Genomic DNA, 8,751 nt, shown 5'->3' with positions numbered 1-8,751 from the left:
TGATGAGTGATGTTGACATCTTTTCATGTGTCTGTTGGAAGTAAAATTTTCACTATTTGCAGATAATATGATAGTCTATATAACCCCCTGCCAAAAAAAAGAAAACCCAAAAGACTCCACCAAAAATTGCTAGAACTGAATTTAGATGATAGATGAATTTAGTAAAGTTGCAGGATACAAAACCAATGTACAAAAATCTGTTGCATTTCTATACACAATTAATGAATTAAGGAATAAATCCCACTTACAACTGCACCAAAAACAATAAGATATCTAAGATAATCAAAGAGGTCAAAGACTATATGCTGAAAACTATGAAACATTGACAAAAGAAATTGAAGATGACACAAAGAAATGGAAAGACATTCCATGCTCATGGATTGAAAGAACAAATATTGTTCAGTCTATACTACCCAAAACAATCTACAATTTAATGTAATCTTATCAAAATACCAATAGCATTTTTCACAGAACTATAACGAACAATCTTAAAATTTGTATGAAACCACAAAAGACCCTGAATACCCAAAGCAACCTTGAAAAAGAAGAGCAAAGCTGGAGGCATCACAATTCTGAACTTCAAGCTATATTACAAAGCCATAATGAGCAGAACAATATGATAATAGAAAACCCAGAAATGAACCCACAACTATATGGTCAATTAATCTTCAATAAAGTGGAAAAGAATATCCAATAGGAAAAAGAATGTCTCTTCAACAAATGGTATTAGGAAAACCAGACAGCAATATGCAAAAGAATGAAACTGGTCCACCATTTTTTTAAAGCCAAAAAGTGTAAAACATGTATACATTATTTTCTGGTTTAGAAAATGTTATAAAGATGTTTATGTATTCAATGTTAGCCACAAAAAAATAAATAAATAAATAAATAATAAATAAATCCTGCCATTTGCAACTACATGGATGGAATTAGAGGGTGTTATGCTAAGTGAAATAAGCCAATCAGAGAAAGACAATTATCATATAATGTCACTGATATGTGGAATTTAAGAAAGGGGGAAGAAAGGAAAAAATAAAACAAGATGAAATCAGAGAGGGAGACAAACCATAAGAGACTCTTAAGCACAGGAAACAAACTGAGGGTTGCTGGAGGGGAGAGAGGTGGGGGTATGAGGTAACTGGGTGATGGCACGTGAGGTAATGATCCCTGGGTATTATATAAGACTGATGAATCACTGACCTCCACCTCTGAAACTAATAATACATTATATGTTAATTGAATTTAAATAAAAATTTTAAAAACTCATATATTCATGGTTAGGATTGTGTTATAATGTTTCCTTATATTTGAATAAGAGATACAACTAATTTTATGTGCTTGTGACCGTATTTTCAATGTTTTCTACTTATTTTTTCTAACACTGACTTGTCTGTACAGAAAGCGCAATAAAAGAAAAGAACATCTGTGAGGTAAATTACATTCCATAATCATCTTAGATTCTTTGTCCTAAAAAGTCTGAAATATTTGGAAGAGTGTGTCATGTTTTATGGAAGAGCTAAATTTTGATTACTGGAGGTCTCTTTATTATCTCCTTAAGAGTTCTATGAGACTTCAAATTCATACTTCACCATTTTCTATCCTATCAGGTTATCATATTAGCAATGTTCAGATATTAAGTTTGGCAGCATTCTTCTTTAAATACTGACATTAAGATGTGAAATTTTCTGGACCAACCTATATGGCAAGCAAGAATTTGACATCTTCCATTTAGTCTTCTGGTCAAAGTTGAAACTAACATACAATTAATAAATCAAAGTAGGAATTAAATGTATACCTCATATATATTGAGACTACATTAGAAAGTGGAAGATGAGGGCACCTGGGTGGAAGGTTAAGCGTCTGCCTTTGGCTCAGGTCATGATCCCGGGGTCCTGAGATCAAGCTCTGCATCGGGCTCCCTGCCAAGTGGGGAGTCTGCGTCCTCCTCTGCCTCTCCCCCTGCTTGTGCTCTCTCTCTCAATCTCTCTCTCTCTCTAGCTTGCTCTCTGTCAAATAAATAAATAAAATCTTTAGAAGTGGAAGATGAATCATAGTTGTATACAAATCTGGTATAGGTGAAATATAATGGGTTGAAGGAGAAGATTTATGTTTGGGGTTCATTTTGTCTCTTTATGCCCTTTAAAATGTACTGTCATCATTCAGCTATAGACTTTTAAAAATCAGGTTTTTTGTTTTTGTTTTTGTTTTTTTCATGCTGCACTTTATATTCCCCAGGACTTTTTTATTTTATAACTGGAAGTTTGTATCTTTTAGCCATCTTTATCCATTTACCCAAATAAGGGTTTTTATTTTTATTTTTATTTTTTTTAGATTTTATTTATTTATTTGACAGAGAGAGAGAGACAGCGAGAGAGGGAGCACAAGCAGGGGGAGTGGGAGAGGAAGAAGCAGGCTTCCCGCCGAGCAGGGCGCCCAATGCGGAGCTCGATCCCAGGACCCTGGGATCATGACCTGAGCCGAAGGCAGACGCTTAACAGCTGAGCCATCCAGGTGTCCCCAAATAAGGGTTTTTTTGTTTTGTTTTGTTTTGTTAAGACTTTATTTATTTATTCATGAGAGACAGAGAGAGAGACAGAGGCAGAGTGAGAAGCAGGCTCCCCGTAGAGCAGGGAGCCCCACGCAGGACTCAATCCCAGGTCCCTGGGATCATGACCTGAGCCGAAGGCAGACGCTTAACCGACTGAGCCACCCAGGCGTCCCCCCAAATAAGAGTTTTTAATGAAGATAAAATATTTATTAAAACAGTGCTTTGTAAATGTCAAAATGAAATACAATTGTATTTGTCATTATACCACATGAGGAGTCAGTAGGTGATGTGCTTCATTTTATTTAATTAAGTTATTAAATATTTGAGGATACCTGGAAGTCTTATATTTGCAAGAATGTCTGGGAATATTGCTAATTCAAGAATCCACTGAATGAGATTACCTAGAAGAGTACCCAATTCTTTCTAATATGTGCCATTTTGCAAACTCCTTTCCTTGTACATACCTATTGTAAGATTTTCCTGTCTGCTCACCAAATTAACAGGCTGATGCTCAGACAACTTTGATCATTCATTTCAGAACTATAGAATAATACTTCCTTGTATCAGTATTCATTGAATCATTCATTCATTCATTCATTCAATTCTTTGTTTGATAGATGCTCAGTCTGAACTAGGCACTGGAATAAACCCTAGGAAATATATAGCAATGAGCAAAGTGCCTAAAGATCCCCAGAGTGCTTTTCACTACACTAACATTCATTCCACTGGGGGTAAAATAAGAGATGTGAATTAAGACTCAGAAGAAAGGAGTCAAGTCTAGTCCCTTTCACAGTGTAATTCTAGAGAACAGGACTGTCATCTTTATTGTGATTTGTAAGTCATTTAAATTTTAAGGAAAACTTAAAATTCAGTAAGTGGGGATCCTTGACACATATTAGAATCATTTTGAAATGTGTAGTCTCTCTCTAGTATGAATAATTGTTACAAGTCATTATCTATGTTAGTATTCCATGGCAAGTTTATCTATCAATCTTGTGACTATCAATCAAAAACTCAGATGGACAATAATTGCTCGTTGCTTTATTTGTTTTACTAAAGTAGAATTTAATCCCCATTCCCAGAGCCTATAAAAAAGAAAATGTTAACCTTTTGAGTGTCACCACCACACCAGTTATCTTAAAATTTCATAAATTCCTTATGATTTGCCAAAGCTTCAGAGTGTTTGAAAATGTCTACCATATTGGTGGGTCAATTTAGGGGTGGGATGAGGGAATTTGAGGTTGATTATCAATAGGATTTGTTACACTGGAGTCAGTCTGGCTTGAATAAAAGCAAAAAATTAAAAACTACAACTGTATGGCTGGTATAATTTACTCAATATTAATATAAGATTATATGTGGTAAAGTGGGTACACCTAAGCTTAATAATGTGATATTTGTTTACTTTATAATGAAAATATCTAAAAGTTTCTATTAAAAACAAAGAAATATTTTACCTTATAGAAAAGGATTAGGAAAACCTCACAATCCTCAACATCAAAATGAGTAATATCAAAACATTTAATAGTAGTTAACATCATTGGCATCATTGACACTTGATTACATGGAAACTTTTTGTGCTGATTTGTTATATGTTTAACACACCAATTATTAACTGATATTTATTATTTATAAGGGAATATTTTACAAAATCAAAAGTAAAAAAAATCAAAAGTAAAATTATCTTAAACTGACTTAAGATTTTTTTTTTTTTTAAGTACGCTCCATGCCCAGTGTGGAGCCCAATATGGGGCTTGAACTCAAAACCCTGAGATCAAGACCTGAGCTGAGATCAAGAGTTGGACACTTAACTGACTGAGCCATCGAGGCACCCCAAGAATACTTCTTACATATGGTGAAGGATATTTAATATTTAAGTATAAATAAAATCATAGAGCAAGAAAATATGAAGTTTTTTATAATTGAAATTTTAGTGTTTCTTATTAGTTTAGAAACTATTTTGATTATATCATGGATTCATCTCCATTTCTGAACTTTTTAAAATCTCTAAATACATGTAAATAATGTATAAATTATAGTTGTAAAGGTATTTCTAGGTATCAACAATTAGAAAAGAAAATTATATTTGTATATATTTATTGTATAGTCCAGTTAAGTGATTCTGTAAAATTACACTTTTTCTTTTTTCATTTCCTTGGAGTTTTAATTTTTTTTTTTTTAATTTGAGTCTAGTTGACATACAATGTGTTTCATTAATTTCAGGTGTAAACTTAGTGATTCAACTTCTCTGTACCTTTTGCTATCTCACCACAAGTGTAGCTACCATCTGTCACCAAACAACCCTATTATAGTAGCACTGACTATATTCCCTATGCTGTGTCTTTTATTCGCATGACTTATTCATCCCATAACTGGAAGCCTGTATCTCCCACTCCCCTTCATCGATTTTGACCTTTCCCTCACTTCCTTCCCATCTAGCAACAATCAATTTGTTCTCTGTATTTACAGATCTGATTCTGCTTTTTGTTTGTTTATTCATTTGTTATTCTTTTTCTTTTTTTAGATTCCACATATGAGTGAAATTACATGGTATTTGTCTTTGTCAGTCTGATTTATTTCACTTAGCGTAATACCCTCTAGGTCTAGCCATGTTGTTTTCCTAAGGGTACAAATACATGGCATGTATTCATATGTATATAGAAGATATTGGTTAATAAAAAAAATATTGTCACTCATGAATTTATTTATTGATTTTCATCTAATTGATGGTCTGAGAGAACACACATGGCTTCAGTAAGTAATTCCAATTTAGTAATTTCTGGTATATTTCAAAAGTTAATAAACAGTTCAAAACCTATTTTGGTAGAAAAAGTTTTTTTTAATATAATTTTTATTATAATGCAGTTATAGATAATGATAAAATGGAGGACTTTCCCACCTCCCAGCCAAGGCTAAACACGCAGTTTGAAGGTTGATTTTTATCTGAAAACTAATTAGAAGAAATCCCATCAAAATTATCCTTACCTTTTTTTTTTAAACACTCTGAGCCAGTAATTATCCTTTAATCATGTTGATAATACTAGATGCTATAATAAAGATCAAAGTGACACATTTTTTTAATTTTTAATGTTACTTTTTCCTTTTAATTTTGTAATTAGACAAGTCTTATCTTTAAAAGTGATGAATTTCCTCCATATTTTAGGAGCTTATAAAGCCTGTAGAGAAAAATATTATCATGATTTCTAAACATTTTAATAGTTTACATGAAAAGAAAATATTTATATTGAAGTAGAATTAAATTTAATATGAGTGATATATATGTGGATATCAAATAATAAAAATAAATATTAAGTAAGCATTAACTAAAGAGTAGCATATGTACAATCTCTTTTCATTCATTTCCTTGCATTGAACATCTATTATGTCTCATGTATCTTTTTCGGATATTTTGCTTATAACAATAAATGAGACAAAGTCATAAAACAAAGTCTTTTAGACATACATTCTAGTGGGTTGAGAAAAATGCTAAACAAAGGAATAAATCTTACAAAGAATTAAAATAGGGTGAAGTGGTAGCGACATGGTGAATAATTAAGTATTAAACAAGATCTGATGGACATCTTAAGGATAAAAAGAAAATGTTGGGTCATAGGACTATGCATTCCAGGGATATACAGCCACTAAACAGAAACTACATCAACACTTTTTAAGATGCTGTCCAGAGGTAGGCAGGGCCGAGTAGGTAATTTTAATCCCAATCTACATTTTATTCCAGGTATAATGGGAAACTACCAGAAAGTTTTAGATAATGGAATAGCACAATCAGAAATGCCATTCTTATTGCTGTGTGAAGAGTGAATTTTAGAACAATAAAATTTAAAATTGGGAGAACAAATTAAGAGATTATTTCATCAGTTTGGTTGATAGATGATAATTTATTTGGAATTCTAGTAGTGGAGACAGAAAGAAGTGAATGGATTTAACATGTGTTTTGTTAGTGAAATTACTAAGTAAGACATTGATAGACTAGCTTTAGAAGTATAGGAAAAATGGTGCCTTTGTTTTTGTCTTTGCAAATTTTTTTTTTAATGTTTTGCTTTGTTTTGTTTTGAAAGCAGGTTTGAGATGTCCCTTAGATTGGCAAAAGGAGATAACAATTAGGAACATAACAGGAATAGGTTATAACAGTATCCATTATTTTAAGATAACTGGCAAATAGATGGTTGTCAGAGAAGACAACATTTTTACAACCTATAAAATTTCTAAGTAGTTTGATTAAGAATCTAAATATCTTATAAATGTTTATTGATGGGTTAGGATGTATCAGGGTTCTCCAGAGGAACAAGACCATAGAATAGAGAGAGAGATTGACAGTAAAGTCAGTGGTGTAATTCCAGACCACATCTTATGGCCTGAGAACTGGAAAAACTCACAGTGTAGATTTCAGTCTGGGTGTGAAAGCCTCACAAACAGGAGTGCCAAAGGCAGAAGACCAATGTTACATCTCAAGCAATCAGGCAGAGAAAGAAGAATTGATCCTACTTTTGCCTTTTTGTTTATTCAGGCCCTCAACTTGGACTGAATGATGCTTTCCCACATTCAAAGGATAAATTGCTTTATGCGTCCACTGATTCAATACTAATATCACCCAGAAACACCCTAACAGACACATCCAAAAGTAATGTTTGGTCAAATATCTGGGCATCTCATGATCCAGCCAAGTTGACATACAAAATTAATCCTCACTATGTGTAACCTACATTCATAAAAGTTCATATATTATTATGATACATTTTCAGAAATTAGGCACCCTTTTCCAGTATACAAATCCATAAACAAAATATTACCAGGGCCCCAAAATCTCTTCTCCTATTCTCCTTCACTATTTACTTACTTTTTACTTCTCAGCTGAGGTTAACCATTATCTTGACTTCTAATAGCATAGGATAGTTTTACCTGTTTTGAACTTTACTCACAGGAATCATAATTTGTATATTCTTTTGTGTCCTGTTGTTTACTCAATGTTATGTTTAAGATATGTATTTACACTGTGTTGCAACTTACCTACCTAGAATTTGAAATTAAACTTATAACTGTTTATAATATCAGAACTTTATTTTAATTTTATAAAGGGGTTTAAATCAAAGAAACTCTGACACTTGAATTGAAGAAATCAAGTTATTTTTCAAAACTTTATGAAGTCTGTATAAATTTCCCTCTTTTCTTTCCTTTATATTTTGACGTGTGTACATTTATAGCCAAAATCTTAACCCTAATAACCCTAATAATATGAACATTATTCAGCAGATATGCCTATCACAAAAAAATTCAAAGAAACATGTTTATAAATGCATACCAGATAATCATAACATATTGTTTGTTAAAGTTAATTTATTTATCTTAAATTTACACTAGGCTATAATTCAGAGAGGCCTTCATCTATGAAAGCTTTTGAGAAGACTGAGTTACTTCCAGCATCAGTTATCACTATGGCAACTCTACAACTGTCTTTATATTTAGCATACAAAGAACCAATTGGAATTCCATTTGTTTTTCTCTATTTATCCTTATAGAAAATTTTAGATGGAACACATCATCCTAACATTCATAAATATAAAGGGTGACTTACTATTACATATAAAGTTAATTATTATAGTTTCAAATTCATTTTTAAGCATTTATATATATATAGTTCTTAACATATTTTATTTAGTTAACTCAAAGTTCTTCTGAAATTTTGTGTCCCATTCTGATTACACAAGATAAACTGTAGCTCCATTACTTCTAAAATAATAAATTCAGTCATAACCTGTTCCTCTTATATGACTAACTGGCTCTCTGTGAGACATCTCAAAATGAGCATGGGAAAAACAGAACTTTTTACTTAAGGAAATATGGACCTATACTAAGGAGTATAGAACACTAGAAATGACAGCTATATGCGCATATATATGTATGAATGATTATACATATAATATTTTCTCTTTAAATCTTTGAAAAAGATAATTAACTGTTTAAATAAAAATAAGAACAATACTAATATATTTATATGCATAAATGAAATGTAAGACAATAGTATCATAAGGCATAAAGAAGAAAAATTGAAGTACTAATGTTATATATGAAGTGGTATAATACCAATTAAAGGTATTTAATTCAGGTAAAGGTATTTAATTCAGGTAAAGGTATTTGATTTAAGGTAAAGACTGTGACAAGTTAAAATGTATACTTTAAACCCTTAA

Source organism: Neomonachus schauinslandi, chromosome 1 (assembly GCF_002201575.2).
Source record: "Neomonachus schauinslandi chromosome 1, ASM220157v2, whole genome shotgun sequence".
Taxonomy (NCBI): domain Eukaryota; kingdom Metazoa; phylum Chordata; class Mammalia; order Carnivora; family Phocidae; genus Neomonachus; species Neomonachus schauinslandi.
This window is presented reverse-complemented; position numbering follows the sequence as displayed.